At 39.6% G+C, this 18,858-nt stretch overlaps 1 protein-coding gene across 3 annotated transcripts in view; it reads left to right on the forward strand.

Moving 5' to 3' along the window:
* The window catches only part of Tpk1 (thiamin pyrophosphokinase 1), a 325,255-nt gene that overhangs the window by 199,041 nt on the left and 107,356 nt on the right, over positions 1-18,858 (forward strand). The window lies entirely within an intron of this gene.

The following is an 18,858-nucleotide window of genomic DNA, read 5'->3' on the forward strand; positions in this document are numbered from 1 at the left end:
GTTTGGTTGGTTTGGTTTGGGTTTTTTGGCTTTTTTTATTGCCTAGCTGTAGGGATAAGTCCCGCCCCCTAAGGCTAATGTTTACCTATAAATCTGGTGAGTGTGCTGGCAGCACTTGCTTCTGCTTTCCTGGTCTCCGTGGGAACGGTGGTTCTGAAAGTCTATTTCCCCATTAAAGCTGTATATATTTTTACAATCTGTATGCATTCGTTTACGTCGTTACACCTAGCTTTTTTATTTCATGCAAACATGAATTGAGATTTCAGAGTCCTTGACATCATCTCACTCCGTTACCCACCAGGGCTTACAGTATTTGTTGCTTTCTGTTGCATTGTGTGGCAGTGAGGAGGAAGAGAAGTAGTTATATTTGATCTTTACCCTTCAGTTCATGTGCAGTGAAGGAGATAGTTATAAAAACATAATCATCATTGCATTCGTCAGTTTTCTGTTTATAAATTCTTATGATCACCAACTGCTAAACGGAGAGGATTATTGCAGCTCATAGTCTTAGCAGTTTCAAGCCCAGGATCATTTGGCCCTGGACAGTCAGTGGACATCATGGTCATAACATGTGATGAGATAAAACTACTCCCCCTTCTGTCTGGGACACAAAAGAGAAAAAAAAGGAGCATGTTCCTGGGGTCACAGTCCCCTCCCAGTTCACGCAATCAATGTTGTGGAGGCCTCCCACTAGAATCCACCTCCACAATCCACTATACGCTGCTTCCACATTCCCAGCAATTCCGAATAGTGCCATCTTCGACATAAAGTTCTGTACATGGCCTTTTGGGGACACTTATGGTTCAATGTATAGCAGTAGTGCAATGATTAACGTTTAGTAGATAAAGATGTTGAGAGACTAAATAATTTGGGCATCATAGAATAAGGAGAGGATTCACAGAAACATTTGGTTTACAACTCAACATTTTATTCACTGAATTCAACAATTATTTACAATACACCTACTGACGAGAAGCTTTGTTTCTAGAAACAAAGCAGTACAAATATGAGGGAAAATGCTTGCTTCTTTGGGCATTTTACTGAGCTTACATTTCCACACACTCTTCAAGTGTGAGTCCAGGTTTGCTATGGGAGATGATGGGAAAGGCATTGAAGACAGCAGCTACAATGAGGAAAATAGAGGTTCAGGGTGTATCATAAAGTGTGATTGGAATGTTGCCCACAAAAAAATATCAGAAGAATGCTTCTTAATATTTTTTTCATTGTATGCCCTGCATCTTCACTGTATTTGGTATGTTCTGGGCTTTCTGAAGCAGTCAGTTTGGGAGTCTCTGAACTCCCCCATCACTACACTGCTGGCTATCAGCATGTCACAAAGGCTCTCTACTCTATAGTTTCATACACTGCACTGTTTCTCCCCTCTGCTGCCACTCCAACTGGGTGTGTGTTAGATTCTTTGTCTGCGTTGTATGCATCACTAAACTTCTCTTTCATAGCTTTTGCATTTCTGTCTCTCTGAAGTCTTTTACCTACTCTCACTTCTCTTCCTTCTTTAAGTCAACACTCAACCTATACACTGAGACCCACCCCTGCATAGATCCTACTATTTCCTATGCTTGCCCTTGTTCACATTTAACTATTAAAACATAAATGTCAATCTTACTTGGTAGTTTAGAATAATTCGTATATGTCAGATGAACTGGCTTTTTTTATTTTCTAACTTCAGTTTCTTCTGTGTTGTGTGGTTTAAAGCTATGATTTTACATCTCTGAAATCTCTACCTGAGGAAATTGTCTGAGGCATGGGTTAAAAGCAAGCCCAAGAAAAACATACATTTGCTTTCGTCAACCTCCTGAGTGGACACCTATTCCTGTTCACTGGACCATTAACAACCTGAAACATTCTATCTGAGACTCTTTTGTGGCATCCATTAGTATGACTCATTATTGTAATACCTCTGAGACTTTGATGTCTGATGACAAAATGTGCCATCTAATGTCCCTCTTCTCAGCTTTATAGAGGCAAGGCTTGTTTGGGACATTTTCCCAACATCCAGTGGGAGTATTTATATTCGTTTTGATGTGTTGGGTCTCTGCTTTATATGACATTCTCCTAGACCTCGGGCTTTAGCTGATATTCACCAACTTGGAAAGCATTGTCAAGATAAAAGTTACCTTTGTTCTTTTAAATGGAAACTTTTTTATTTCTAGGTATTGTTCTTTTTAAATGGATCTGATGCAATTTAAAAGGATCCTGTTAATATTTTTCTAGTATCTCTTTTATTTTCTGTCAGGTAGGGTACAATGAACTACACTGTCTCTCTAAATCATCAATATTAATTAACTCCAGATCTGATAGATTTTTCTGGAACCGAAGGTTTTTTTGTGGAGGGGTGCAACAGAGGATGACTATGCTAGAGCAGAGCAGTGCTTCCTCTTTAATGGCCACCTGAGGCAAGAATGTAGGCCGCCACGGAAGAAGAACTGTGGGCCCAGGAAGAGAGGACACCAGATAAGCACAGAGCTTTGCCTCTGTAGAGCTGCCAGAAACTCTAGTTCTGAGAATGTTCAGGCATCCGGCATCCGGCCCCACATGGCTTCTGAGAGTCTAGCACAGTGTCACTTTGAGCTTGTTAAAGGAGAATTCCAGAGTCTCTCAACATGCTAACCATGCTGTGGCCCACATCCCCATGCACAATACCCTGCGTATTTTCTCTGCAGTAATTTTGTATTTGCATCCTTGAAATAATTAGAAAATCCCTTATCCTCAAGAAATAACTATTATAGAGCAGGGCCAAAAGCTCATTTTGGATCACACCTAATGAGCTTTTGAAGGGGATCAAGGCCTGGCTTTAACATCTACCAGTGGATTAACACTGCAATATTTATCACTGTATTCTAGGGAGTTTTGTTTTTTTTTTTTTGAAAAAAATTTCTGCCTCCTCCCCGTTTCCCATTTCCCTCTCCCTCCTCCCACTCCTCTCTCCCTCCCCCCACTCCTCTCCCCCTCCCCCCACTCCATCCCCCCTCCTAGTTTTTTTTTTTTTTAAGAGACAAATCTAACCCCCTGTCTTTCTAAAACATGTTTAGTAAAAGAATGGCAAGAGAATTTTAGTGACAGAAATTAAAAGGCAGAATGGCAATGTGAGGGCTTTGTTCTTCTAATGGTTTTATGTGACCTTCATGCACTTAACCAGTTTTGCTTGTGTGTGTATGAATTGTGAATGACCTAACAATGAACTCAATGCTAATGCTCGCTAAACCTTTTCTTAAACAATAATTCTACATCTTAGCAATGAACTGGAGTGGTTGGGATTAAACTACTTAGCCTGACGTTTGCTTGTGTATAGCTCATGTGAACTATGTGCATTAGAGTGTGTGCATACACTAGATAATATGTATATTTGAGAGGAGTGTGCACAAGAGGTGCTCCATGGGATACTGTTCATCGTTACTGGGAATAATAATCATGATTTTAATCAGGAAAGAAACACTATAAATTATAATTGAAAACAGTTTCAAATGCCATAGAAATAGGCTCCAGAAAACCAAGACTACTATACCTTGGCATCAAATGGATAATGACTTAAGTTGTTTAAATTAATATTCATAATTCACTCTCAGGTAGAGTGATAATTTTGATGCTTTAATATGAAAGCTTTCACTTAACCTTCATAACCATACTGTAAGGAAAGCAAGGCAGATAATACCGTTAAACTGTAAGGGTTCTGACTCAACACTTTTTCCACAGCACTACATTTTCTCTCTCATGGAATTAATGGACTAAGAAAGAAATGACAAGCTCTTAAAACAGGTCATAGCCCATAGGCAGGAAATTATCCATAAGCAATGTGCAACTGACTGGCCAGTTAGTGGATGTGCATGTAGGTTCAAATATTTGTTCATATACATAACGTGCATACATATAAATCTTAACTGATGTTGATACCTACAACATTGATTTCAAATAATATAAATATTATGTGCACTGTGATTTTTGCAGTGCTAGGATCCAATCCCAGGCCCCATCCATTCTAGGCGAGCACATTACCACTGGTCCAAAGATTTACCTTAATGTATTTTTTAAGGCTATAATTTTTTTCTTGCTAATATCATTCCAAATTAAGAAACATTACTTACTGGATTTTTCTAAACCATAAAAAATCTAAAGATAGCAATAATCATTATCATATAAACAAATCCAGTGAGGAAACATTTAAGTACATCTGCATTTTAAAATTAGGGAAAAATCAACATATCTTAGTTATTCTGTGTGTTAAGTTTAGGAACAGATATCTTCTTGAATTTCCTTTACAGTTATAGATTGTTTAAGATATAGCTAACAAGAAGACTAAACCAATCATATGACAGCTTTTGATTATTTTTAAGTGTATCTTCTCTTTTATTTTTTGTTTTGTTTTGTTTTGAGACAGGGTTTCTCTGTGTAACTTTGAAGCCTATCCCTGGAGCTAACTCTTTTAGATCAGGCTAGCCTTGAACTCACAGAGATCTACCTGCCTCTGCCTCCCAAGTGCTGGGATTAAAGGTGCGTGCCACCACTACCCAGCTTTTGGTGTTGTGTCTGCTATATAAATGTTAACTGGCCAAGGGCCCTTCTAAACACTGGGACTAGATGTACTTATTTTAACTGTTTTAAAAGCTTGTGTCAAGCAATCATAGATTCTGTGATGTTCTGTTTCTTTTGGAGAGTGTGAACGTGGGATTCTCATGTAACTAGCTTATAGAAATAAGTGATCATAAGAATTGAGTAGAGTTATTTTAGCCATTCGGATCATTTAGTGTACACCAGTTCACACCTCCTTTCTAGTCCCCTTTCTGCATCTTTGTTATCCATAAGCTGCATTTTAAAGTGAAGCTCCCATGCTTCTTGGCCTAGCCCCAGTGGGTGTGAATGTGGCTCTTTCCAGCACTCACTATTTTATAGGGGATGATGGCATGTTTCAGTTAGTGTGGGTTGAATCTCCTGGTGAATGAAAACCCTGAAGGAGCATTTGCTTTTATGGATATATTTGATCTATCATTTGAAGACTGAAAATTAAAAATGGGATGCAAAATAGTTCTTCCCTGAAAAAATAAACTTTCCTCTTTTGCCTCAAAAAAAAATGTTTCTTAAGAAAACCTGCTCCGCCTGAATGAGCAGGAGTCTTTCTGGGACAGAGCATAGGTTTTTAGCTCTGAGTCCCAGTGACTGACACCCATGGTGGGATGAATTCTGCTGTCAACACATAACCTTGTTTACCACATGGTGCATGGGGACAGGATGGCTCCAGGGTTCACATACAAACTTTCTCATTTTCTGGTCCCATGCTTCCCAGGAGGACAGAAACATTAGCTCTGTAACTGAGCATAAATTATTCTTTATCTCCTAGTTTGATGGCAGTTTGTGATACAAGTTAATAGGATTTATGACCAGGAAATGAGATGTCCCGGAGTTAATAAGGTGTGCCTTTTACATTACCCTAACTCTGTCCAGTCATTCCTCCTTAGGGTTCCTGTATCTGATGTGGAATGCTACTGTAGAGTTGGCTTCTGCCGGCTCTTCTCTCACCCAAGCAAACTTCTAAACATGTTGTAAATATGTCTTCCTTGTGATTTTAGTTATGTTTTACTGCTGTTTGGCTTTATCTCTCTCTTTTTCTGTCTGTCTGTCTCTCTCTTTCTCTCTGTCACTATATTAACTACTTACTGTAGGAAGTACTGAGATTTTGTGCAGTGTATGTTTGCAATGCTGGTAATGAATATGATAAAAAGATGCTAATGGTCTGATCAAAAGATGATGAATATTCATGAGGTAAATTTGGCATGTGTGATAATTTCTGATGCCCACTTTAGGCTCAGGTCTGTGTACCCATGGACACATATTCTCAGCACAGTCTTGTCTGTGATAGCATCAAAGAAGTAAATTTCAGCAAGATTTGCAGTAGAGGACAGGGAATGTTCCATTCTAGGCATTTCTAAAAGACTTCTTATTATATGCCACCGAAGTTTAATTCCTGGTGGTTTTTCTTTTTGCAATAATCACTTTTTCCCTTTCCCTCTGTATGCTCATAATATTACTGTTTTGGGGTTTGTTTGTTTGTTTTGTTTGTTTGTTGGCCTGGCCTTTTAGAATATAGTATAAACTATGCATTAGTGAAATTTCAACCTATGTGAAAATATATTTCACCAAAAATAAAAATGGTCCCCAGACCTTAGAGGTTGTTGTAAGGATGGACATTGCACAGACGTGTATATAATTCGACCACAGTTATTTACAGTATTTTCTGAAAGAAAAAGATACTGATATCAGACAGGCATACACCCGCACATGCTTGCTGCTATGTTGTTCTCATTAGCGAGATCTATAGGCGAAAGTAAGACCACAGAAAATGTGGTGTATACACATAATACTAAACCCCAAATACAGAAAGTGTAGTATCTGTGAATATTATTTGTCCATTAAAGAGTAAGATCCCATCATCTGCAGCGAAATGCATGAATCTGAAGGGTAGAATGCTAAGTAAGGAACAAATGCAGAAAAACAGATTTCACGTGTTCCCTTTCCTGAAGATATTAGAATATGTTCATTGAAATGTGTAATAGTGAGCTAAGTAAGGAACAAATGCAGAAAAACAGATTTCACGTGTTCCCTTTCCTGAAGATATTAGAATATGTTCATTGAAATGTGTAATAGTGACAGCGAAAGGCTAGATCATAGCAAGATGGTGAGGAGTTGCATAGGAGGAACTTAAACATAGATATAAGTGATAAATTGTGGTGTGCTGCAGGACAGTGGGTGGCTACAGTTGTAAAACTGTATTCTGTGAGTAACGAGAAAGAGGAGTTTGGAGATTCCAAAACAAAAGGTCATGAGAAGGAGCTGGAAATGTTGATTACAATTGTTTGATCATCAGATTTTTTTAAACATGCATTGAAGTATGTAAAAAAAAAAATCTTAAGTGTACTCCATAAGTGTGGCAATTATTTTATGTTAATCAAAACACTTCTAAAAATATCTGAGAAGTAGCGAATGTTAGATGCTATGATTGATATGCTATTCCATTGAACACATGGAAGGAAAAGTTATAAATTATCACCCTGTTCCTCATAAACTTGAACAGTTAATAATTTTAAATAAAAATATTAATTAGTGTATTACGGTTTCTATTGTGTTTTAACATCATGACCAAAAGCAACTTGGGGAGGAAAGGGCTTATGTCATTTTATGGCTTATAGTCCATTATCTGGGTAGTCAGACCAAGAGCTGATGCAGACACTGTGGAGAAGTGGTGCTTACAAGCTTGCTCCTCATAGCTTTCTCAGCCTGCTTTTTTTATCCAACACAAGACCAACAGCCCATGGGTGGCCCCACTCACAATGGAATGAACCTCCCATATCTATCACTAACTAAGAAAATATCCTACAGGATTGCCAACATTCCGGTCCTTTCGTGGCATTTTCTATCTTGACGTTCCCTTTTCCCAGATGAGTATGTATACCTTGTGTCAGTTGAAAACTACCCAGCAGATGTGGTGTCTCTCTGACAGTGACTGTAAAAGGGCTCCAATCCCTGTCTACTACAAATGGCCGAATTCATTGCGCCTTCCAAATCTTTCTTCCTCTTTGAGATGAAATTACCAAAGTCCATTTCCACACTTGTCTGCCCACATTTTATTCTCTGGTGCAGTGATGAACAAGGGGCAGGGAACATTCTACTGCTGTCATGCCCTCAAAGTCAGCACCATCAGGACCAGCTCTACTGTGTTGCTTAGGCGAGGTGCAGGGGCCACTTTCTGGAGTACTGCAGCTGGTGAGGGGCAGGGAAAGTTCTCCCACTCTTATGACCCCAGGACCAGCTCTTCCATAACAGGCAGTAAAAAGGCAGTGGGGCCAGATATCCCAAACTCACATTCTCAGGGTGGTTCACCTGTACCTCTGTCAATAGGGACGGCTCTGCTGTGTGCCCAGACGAGGTGTAGGCTCCATTTTTCTGAATGGTGCAGCTGGTAAAGGGGAAGATCAGCTCCCTTGCACAACCCTGGTGGCAGGGACAAGGGAGAGAGGGCATCTTTCCCTTGCCCTCTCTACCACATGGCAGACGAGGTGGGTGTAGCCAGCTGACCCACTCCCAGACCCTCAGGGCCAGCTAGCAGGTGCATCCTCTAACAGGGTCAGCTCCATCATGCTGTCCAGGTGAGGTGCAGGGACTATTCTCCTGAGGGCTGCAGCTGGTGGGGGCAAGAGCAGCTCTCCTACTCTTATGACCTCAGGGCCAGCTCTCTCAGCTGCCTCAGGCATAGAGGGGTAGGAGTTAAGGCATCTCTTTCTGTGTGCCCCTATAGACAGGATCAGCTCCACTGTGCTGCCCAGACAAGATGCAGGGCCCAGTTTCCCAAGTGTTGCAGCTGGTAAAGGGGAGGGCAGCTCTCTTGCCAGTTGGAGGTGGTAGGGATGGAGGATATCTTTTCCTTCCTCCCAGCATCACACCACAGACAAGGGAGGTGGTACCAGCTATGCACTCTCGTGCCATCAGGGCTGGCTTACCTATGCCCCTATCTACATGGTCAAGTCTACTTTGCTGCCCAGGCAAGGGGCAGGACCTATTCTCCTGAGTGCTGCAGCTGGTAAGGGGTTGGGTCAGTCTCCCACGTGCTGCAGGTGGTGAGGGGTGAGGGAAGGAAGCTGTCTTTCCCTCACCCATGCTATCACATTGTGTATAAGAGGGGCTTGACTTGCTCTCCCATTCTCACATGCCAGGGCCAGCTTGCCCATACTCCTGTGAACAGGGTCAGCTCTACTACATGACCCAGGTGAGGTGTAGGACCCCTTCTCCTGGGTGCTTCAGCTGGTGAGGAGCAGGACAAGTTCTCCCTAGTGTTGGGACCAACCTCTGTACAGCTCTCGGCCTTTGGTGGTACCAGAAGCCCGGAACATCAGCAGAAACAGCAACTGTGGCTGGATCAGAACTATGCACCAAGACATGGGCCTCAGCAGCAGCCCGGGCCCAAACATAACCATGGTCCTAGGTGGCAATCAAGCCACCCACCTCAGCCGGCTCCTCAGCTCTTTCATCTCTTCTTATATATCTCTGTCCACATGAACCATATTCTCTCTCTCTGTCTCTCTCTGTCTCTGTCTCTGTCTCTGTCTCTCTGTCTCTCTCTCTCTCTCTCTCTCTCCATTCCTCTCATACCATACCATATATTTACTCACCATAATGGTGCCTGTCTGCCCAGAGCAGAAAGGTTCCAGGTGAACCTGTGTTTTCTCCTCAATGCCCAGGGCAAACCACTGCAGACCTGCGTGTGGATCTCCTTGTCCTGCTCAATCTTTCACTGCTCTGGACAGGACCATGTTTCCTCATCAGGAAGAAATTATAATAGTGCCCAACTGCCTGGCACCTCTGGCAGGTGAATTCCTGGTTGGTGTGAAGGTGTTGCTGGAGTCCTCTTGTGGGTTGAGGCTAGAAAACCCAGACTGTTAGGTAGAGTGCCGCCTGCCTCAGCCACATTATGGGACAGAGCTGTTGCTCTCCATGCAAAATTTTTGAAAAAGAAAAGTTCTCAGACCAAGCACTTTTCAGATTTTACTCCTCTGGGTTTCCAATAATCAAACTACTAAAGAAAAATACTGTGATAAGCTCACTAATGCCAAATTCCTTACAAACACATAATTACCTATTTGTTTCTATCAAAGGTGAAATAGTGGTTATCGGTATTGGCTTGCCTAATGTTGGAAAAGTACAAAGAAATGAAAGATTCAGGTAATCTTAAATGGATTGTTCTCGCAGACCAGTGCTGGTTATTGACTCATATAGGCAGGTTGAATGGTCCCTCAGGTTGGGAGTCAAACTTCAGTTTATTCAACTAGTTTTCCATTTGCCTTCTGCTGTCTTCCTAATTTCTCAGAAGATCATGGCTGCAGTGTGTTCCATGTGGTTTAATAGCAGGAGGCTTTAAAGCAGTGTGGGAATGGAGTGTCCTGGAGGCAAAGAATGAAACACACTTCTGGTTTCTGCCACTTAGTTACAAAGTGTAAAAGTTCTTTGACCTTAAAGAAGTCTTTTACTGAAAAGATTTGTAGAAAGACGCCCATCAGCAAAACCTTACGGCAATCCCCCAGTGATTCTGAAGCAATAAGTGAGAATATGTAAAATTCTATCTCCATGGAAACTGTATAAAACCTTATTTGAATATTGGCCTCTCATTTTCAACCATGAGTGACAGAGAATCGGTTTTGGATACTTGATCTAACCCACGAGAGGCTGTGTGCAGGTGAAACAATAGAAAAGGTAGCATCAGCATTTATCTGAGTGCTGTCTTCATAATTTATCATAATCCAATTCTGGGCAAAGTACAGGGATATTAAATGTGAGATGTCATCTCTACACACACGGACACACACACACAGAGCCTTGGTCCTTGACTGCAAGGACATAAGTACACTATGTCATGTATACTTAGCTCAACTGAGCATTGCTTCAGCATCATCGTTTGATTGAAAACAAAGGATTGCCAATGCAGTATCAATGAACTGTGAAGGGATTTGAGTGTTACCAGCAGGAGAATGAAATGCGCCTCTGGAAGGAAGATTGGCAGAAGTGAAAGTTGCTATGTAAAAAACCCCCATGCGGCTCCAGCTGGACCTTTCTACTTCTCGGCCAATTAAATATTTTGCTCCTCTGAATTTGGAAGCATTTTGATCTCATTTACTACCAAAAAAAATGGCCAAAACACAAAGTAAAGAATATAGGAAATTTTAGGCAAATTAAATTGGGATGTAGAAGTGAGAAAGATACTCCCCCAACTCACATACACCTGCATAACATAAGTAACATACATGTGCACTCCCTCAAGAAACTCAGTTCTTCTGATGCTGTTTTAATAGAATAAAAGGAAAATATTTTATACCTCAAGCCTGTAAGAGAGGATGTTGTATTTTTTTGAAAATCTCTTTTCTACCTACCTTTTAAAAGTAGTGTTTAGTTCTTTATAGTTTTTACAACAGCTGATAAACACAGTAAAGCAGCAGTATAGAGAATTAATTCACAAAAATCAACAGCCTTCCAATATACAAATGACAGTCATACTGAAAAAGAAATCAGGGAAACCACACATTTCACAATAGCCTCAAATAATATAGAATTTCTTGTGATAACTATAACCATGCAAGTGAAAGACTTATATGATAAGAAAAACTTGAAGACATTGAAGAAAATATCAAGATGGGAAGATCTCCCATGCTCATGTATTGGTAAGAGGATCAGTATCATAAAAATAACTATCCTAGCTTGGTGGGAAGACAGAGGCAGGCGGAACTCTGTGAGTTCAGGACCAGTCTGGTCTACAAGAGCTAGTTCCAGGACAGGCTCCAAAGCTACAGAGAAACCCTTTCTTGGAAAAAAAAATAGCCATCCTACCAAAAGCAATCTATAATTTCAGTGAAATCCCCATCAAAATTCCAACACAATTCTTTACAGATATTGAATGGACAATTTTCAGCTTCACATTGAAACACATGTGCCCACATACATGTACACAAAACAAATAAAAGTAAACAAGAGAGCTAAAACAATCCTGAATAATAAAAGAACTGCTGGAGGTATCATAATTCCTAATTTCAGGTTGTACTATAGAGCTCTACTAATAAAAACACAATGGTATTTGCACAAAGACGGATTTATTGATCAATGGAATCAAATTGGAGACTAAGATAATCCACATACCATTGGACATGTGATTTTTTAAAGAAAGAATCTAGAATAACATGCTGGGGAAAAACAGCAGCTTCAACAAATGGTGCTCGTTAACTGGATGGCTACATGTAGAAGAATGCAAATGGATACTTAATAGACCTGGATGGAGGTGGGTGGTCCTTGGACCTCCCACAGGGCAGAGAAACCTGCTTGCTCTTTGGGCTGAGGAGGGAGGAAGACTTGATTGGGGGAGGGGGAGGGAATGGGAGGTGGTGGCGGGGAAGAGGCAGAAATCTTTAATAATTAAATAAATTAATTAATAAAAAAAACTGATAGGGAACAATGGTGTTAGAATCCCATAAAAAAAATCAAAATTACTTTGAGATTTCATATTACACTAATAATAATGACTACGATTGATTAAAAAACAAGTGACAGCTCTTAATAATGATGATGTAGAGCAAGGGGGACACTCACCCATGGCTAGTGGAGGTGAATACTTATACAGCTCTATGCAAATCAGTGTGGTGTTTTCCCAGGAAGATGGGGACTGATCTACGTCACGATCCAGGTATACCACTCTTGAGCATATATCCAAAGAACACTTTATTCCACCATAGAGACACTTGCTCAAACATGCTCATTGCTGATCTATCCATAATCTCCAGAAACTGGAAAATGCCGCGAAACTGGAGAAAGAATAAAGAAAGTGTGATAGATTTACACAAGTAGTCAGTCACTTAAAAATGAATCTTGAAATTCTCAGATGATTGGAAGGAATTAGAAAAAAAATCATTCTAATGAGATTAACCAAAACCCAGAAAGAAAACTATGAGATATATTCGCTTGTATGTGGATTAGCTGTTAAGTCTATTATAACCAAGCTATAATCCATAGAAGTTAGATACAGAGTAAGGAACTGATGTGAGTCATATAGATATCCCCAGGAAAGGAAAATAGAATAGATAATTCTAGATGGACAAGAACTGTGATGGAAAGATCAAGTGGTGAGGGAGATAGCGGAGGGGCAGAAAGGGAGGTGATGCAGTGAGAGATGGCTAACATTAAGGGTTACTTGAAGGGTAGAATGGAAACCTAATACAGTAGAAGCATCCTAAAATATGTACATATAAAAGATGATCTAAATGAAATTATCAAATAATGGGAGAGAGAACCCCGACTGGCCATCTCTTGTCACCAAACGAAGCTTCCAACAACAAAATTGGGTTACATCTAATTGAGTTGCCCAGAGGGATGCCTTGGGAACCCCCAAATAACCCAAGATGTTGCCAAGACTACAGGTTGTTTTCCATAGCTGACAGAAAAACCAAATACTACTATTCTATAAACAAAGAAAATAAATAGCAATAAAATGACTCTTAATGACATTCTGCTATACTCATACATCTGTGCCTTGCTTAGCCATCATCAGAGAAGCATCCTCCAGCAGCACATGAGAACAAATACAGAGACCCACATCCAATCAATATGCAGAGTGAGAGACTTCAGGACATTAAATCTTAACTGGGATGTCTCCATCAAATGCAGCCCCCCTCGAGGCTCAGGGAACTCTGTGAAAGAGGAAGCAGAAAGAGAATATGAGCCAGAGTGGGATGAAAGGAATCAAAGAAACAGGGCCCTCTAAATGAACAGGATGGAAGCAGATAGGAACGCAGAGACCAAGACAACATACATGGAGTCTGTACCTGTCTATACCAGATACAGTCTTAGAGCTGAAAGAAGTGCATGTATGCCCCATCCCTAACCAAGAAGCTATCTCCAATTAATACCCACTTGCAAATTAAAATTTAGTTTCTTCCAAGGGAATCTCACTTGTAAATAAGCTATTTATTCTTCAGGGTTTGCAGCATGCCTGACTGACTGTAGATGGCCAACAGAAAATGAACTCAGTAGCATCTTTGGAGGTTCCTTGTCTCATAATGTCATATCAGGCTCTCTCTCTCTCTCTCTCTCTCTCTCTCTCTCTCTCTCTCTCTCCCTATATGTGTGTGTATGTGTGTATGTGTGTGTGTGTGTGTGTGTAATTTATTTTATTTAAATTTTTCTTTTTTTTTGCCTTACAGGTTCTCTGTGTATATATTACGTCTTCCGGGTTAGTGTTTTTAAGAGGATTCCTGAGTGTGCAAATGAATGGATCTGCTTCTTGTGCCTTTTCTTGGACTCTTTTTCTTATTGGTTTGTTTTGTCTATTCTGGTGTACTAGTTCTTGTTTTATCTTATGATATTTTATTTTATTATTACCCCTAGAAGCCTCTTTTCTTTCTAATGAAAAAAGAAAGGGAGAGGATCCAAATGAGAAGGTAGGTGGGGAGAAACTGGGAGGAGTAGTGGAAGCAGGAATTGTAATCAAGGTATATAATGTGGGGGTGGGAAAGTAAATTTTCAATGAAAAGGGAAAAACAAAGTTATTGATTTAAAAAATGCTATTTGAATTTACAGTATTTGGTGCAAATATGTAGAGAATAGGATACATTTGTTTTATACAAGTAAATGAGTGCATGTGCATGCATCCCATGATACACATGTGAAGGTAATTGCCTGTGCATGTAACCCATGGTGCACATGTGAAATTCATTGCATGTGCATGCATTCCATGGTGCACACGTGAAAGTCAGTGTATGTGCATGGATCCCATGGTGCACATGTGAAAGTCAGTGCATGTGCACGCATCCCATGGTACGCATGTAAAAAAAAGTGATCCTAGGTCAGCAGGCAATGTGCGTGCATCCCATGGTGCACACATGAAAGTCAATGCACGTGCATTCATCCCATGGTACGCATGTTAAAAAAAAGTGATCCTAGGTCAGCAGGCAATGTGCGTGCATCCCATGGTGCACACATGAAAGTCAAGGCATGTGCATTCATCCCATGGTACGCATGTTAAAAAAAAGTGATCCTAGGTCAGAAGGCAAGTCCTATTCACACAGGAACAGAGAGAATGGGAGGGAATTGGAGACCGGAGAATAGCCTTAAAGATGTCCCACTACCAGCTGGTCTCCTGAAACAGATTGTAAATATACTTATGTAATATTTAGTCTTCAGGAGAGTCTGCATGTTGAAGATGGAATGAATTCAACGTTGAATGTAACATAGCAGACTTAAAACTCATGACTCTCACAAAATATTTGTAAGTAGCCTCTAACCCAGATGGTGGAAAGCAAACAAAAGTCTTTTCAGAATTATACCACACTGTCAGTTTATAAAGGAACTTCTTCATTGTCTACTTGATTGGCCTAAGCAGACTGCTTTAGGCAAGCACACAGTCTTTTTAGCTCTTTCTTGCATGGGAACTCTGCAAGGGAAAAAACCCTATGAGCTCTTTGGAAGTTCACCAGCAGCTCCTCCCTTTGCTCTGATACTTGATACTGAAAACGTTTTTGGAATAACTAAACCAAAGTAGATACTTTAAGGAAGTTCTGCGCATTGAATTACCAGCAGGGGAGAATAAGTTAAAATCACCTATGTTGCTTTTCTCCCCATCAATCAAAATTTTTACGGGGAAAATTTTACTACATATATCAAGAATTCAGAAGGGTAGTACAATACATCAAGCAGTATCACCAATGAGCTACTTTAGTATCTTAAGCACTTTATTATATGTCGAGTCTTCCAGGCCCAGAATGAGGTATGATCCCAAAAGCACACTCTAAGGTGGAAATATTTGAGAATGCTTGTAAATCTTTCAACCTACCAAAACGTCATAGTTAAGCACACAGCACACCAAAGAATATCAGTGGTTTCCCCTTGTGAGTTCTTGACTACCTGTAAGCTGTAAGTTCCTGCTTCTGCATTCCATTACATATATAACATTACAGCATGATGCCTGACATATGTGGACAACCCAAGAAAATGTCAACATTCAAAATTTCAAAGACAGTTTTATTGAGTGAGAGTTGGTTTCACCCCACCATGGAAGTTAAAAAATCCTCAGTCAGGTAGAAGACTGTCCCTGAGCTCTTAATTGTATGGGTTAATGTATCTTTTTGAATTTTTGAAAGTAAGTGTATATATCCTATTATATATCACTAAGTACTTCTACATAAGCAATATTACTATGCTAACATTGACCCTAGACTTCAAGTGAATGGGGATAAAATGACCAAAAAAAGCACACATTTACATGTGTTCATATATGTGTGTGTGTGTGTAAATGTATATATGTATATATATACATACACGTGCATATATGTAAGGATACATATATAAATCATGAGCCAATCTTGAATTCAACTTTAGTCCATTGTTTAAATTTTATTTTTATTTTATATTCTTATTTTTTTTAATTAAAATCTTTTTGATTTGGAACGACATACCTACCTGTAGTTTACCATAATAAATAGTTTATCATAATAAAGAGTAACTGTTTTCACAATTATCACCTGGTATTGCTAACGCAGGAAAACTGGTCGAGTTTAGGGTCCCTTTGCACATGTCTCTTTTCTTGTGCCCAATGTGAGTACTTTTATAGTAATTTGTTTTGATATTTTTGTGCCTTTGCTAGTAATATTCAATTAGGTACATTTGCTAAAGTTTATTTAGTATTATGAGGATTTATTTTCTGATATTATTTTTAAATAATTATATTGTTTAAAAGCAGAGCTAGGTTGAGGTCATATTTTCAGGAGATGGCTCTTTTCTTGTCCCACCACCACCTTTTTTTCAAAAACTTCCAGACTATTATAAAACATATAAATAAAACCAAAACAGATTATGTATATGAATATATGTGATAATATATAAATTTATACTCTGCCTATTTCTTCCATTTTTCCTTAATACATCTTAGACACCCCTATGTGATCAGCAATGAAGATTATTGTTTCTGAAGTTCTTTATATATTTTAGATCAGCCTTATGTTGGATGTGGGGTTGGTGGAAAATTTTTTTTCCACTTGGACTTGAGTTTTGTTCAGGGTGATAGATATGGATCTATTTGCATTCTACATGCTGACATCCAGTTATGCCAGCATCATTTGTTAAAGATGCTTTCTTTTTACCATTATATAATTTTTGTTTCTTTGTCAATAATCAAGTGTCCATAGGTTTGTGGACTTAAGTCTGATTCTTTGATTTGATTCTATTGATCCACTGTCTATTTTTATGCCAATATTATGCTGTGTTTATTACTAAAACTCTGCAGTAGAGCCTGAGATCAGGGATGGTGATGCCTCCTGCAGTACTTTTATTGTACAGGATTGTTTTAGCTATCCTGGGTTTTTATTTTTCCATATGAAATTAAGCATTGTTCTTTCAAAGTACTCCATAGTGTGAACGCATCCCAGTATATTGTATTCTAACCATGTTTGAAATAGTTTTTTGAAACAACATGATAGAGACTGGGTAGTGGTGGTACATGCCTTTAATCCTAGAACCCAGGAGGCAAAGGCAGGCAGATCTCTGTGAGTTCAAAGCCAGCCTGGTCTACAGAGCTCATTCCAGGACATCTAGGGCTGTTACACAGAGAAACCCTGTAATAAAGATGGAGGGGGGGAGGGAGGGAGGGAGGGAGGGAGGGAGAGAGGGAGGAAGGGAGGGAGGGAGGAAGGGAGGGAGGGAGGGTGAGAGAGAGAGAGAGAGAGAGAGAGAGAGAGAGAGAGAGAGAGAGAGAAAAGAAAGAAAAAGAAAGAAAGAAAGAAAGAAAGAAAGAAAGAAAGAAAGAAAGAAAGAAAGAAAGAAAGAAAGAAAAGAAAGAACATGATAGAAGTTTTGGAGTCAGTATGGTTTTAAAAATATTTTTTGTGATTCTATGGACATATCTTTTAAAGTTTTTTTTTTTACTCTCAAAGCAATCTTATACAAAAGACATGATGTCATTTTAGAGATGAGTGACATGGGACCCTGACTGTCTAGGGATTATTCCATCAGTTATGATATAGGACATTTCACTTTGTCAGGTACACCCTTTGCCTTTCCCCTTGCCACTTCTCTGTCCAGTAGCATAATGTATGAGATTTTATCATTTATTCACTTTACAAGAAACCATTTAAACAGGGAGTTGTGTGAAGCAAATGGCCTGTTAAGATATCTGCTGCTCTGATGCAGAAAATGAGGCTTACCTTCCGGTATTGGTGCTTTATAAATACATGTTAAAGGTGTGAGTGGGTGGGGGGGATAGGTATAATCAGTTTTCTTATCATGAGGGAACTTTCTTCTGTTATAGCTCACATGGTGATAATTATGAATCAGATTCCCCCCCCCCCTTTCTGGACAACAGAGTCATGGAGATAGAGGACCCAAACCTGATTCATTTCATACACAAGATGCCAATTTCACCCTTGCCAAGCACCCTCAAAAAGTGATAGAGTAAAAGGCATAGAGTGTAATATGTGGGTCTTTTCTACCAGGAAAGTTTAGCACACAGAAATGTTCAGGGGACAATGGAGAAGGATTGATTTTTCTCCTGAGCACAAGATTGGGCAATTTGAAATTTTTATAATGGTAATTAAAAAGTTGTAATGTATTTTTAACATCTCACATTATACAGAATTTTAAGAACAGAGAGAAAATAAAAATAAATGTTCTTGTGTATACATTCAACCAACATATTAGTTGGGGCTATGTCTATCAGGTATTTTACTAGATTGATCACGAATGAGTTGTCCTGTAGGAGCTAAGACTGTCTTCCTTAAGTAGATCAATTTTACACTGTAACTCAGTAATTGAATAGAGAGAGAGAGAGACTATTCTGGGGCTCCAGATCAGCATTGTATAATAAGTCCCAGGAAGGCATGGAAAAGATTCCTGGAAGAGTTCTTCCAAATCAGGCCTAAAAGTAGCTGGACTTCTTAGTGAGCTGGACTTGCTGAGAGTGGAGGAAGTAGAACAAATGCAAATCAAGCAACATGAACAGAACTGTGCACTGACAAGGTAACACTGCAGGCAGAGGGGGTGTCTCCTGGGTGGACATGGATATGCTAAAGACTATGATCTTTGACATTAATTTGCAAAGTACTTTTTAAGCATTTATGGGAAGTCTGAATTACCCACAGACTTTCACTTAGGAATTGGCTGTGTCAGACAAACATCCCTCATGCTAGCAAGTCCGTCATAAAGGTTCAGCTGTACTCATAGACTTTTCAAATTGTGGTTTTGAAATGATCATTGATGATCAAATTGGGGGAACAGCAGAGTTCTTCAGTAAAGATGAAATAATGGCAGTGGCTCATGCTGAATGAGATTCTG

The sequence above is a fragment of the Chionomys nivalis genome, chromosome 1 (assembly GCF_950005125.1).
Source record: "Chionomys nivalis chromosome 1, mChiNiv1.1, whole genome shotgun sequence".
NCBI lineage: Eukaryota > Metazoa > Chordata > Mammalia > Rodentia > Cricetidae > Chionomys > Chionomys nivalis.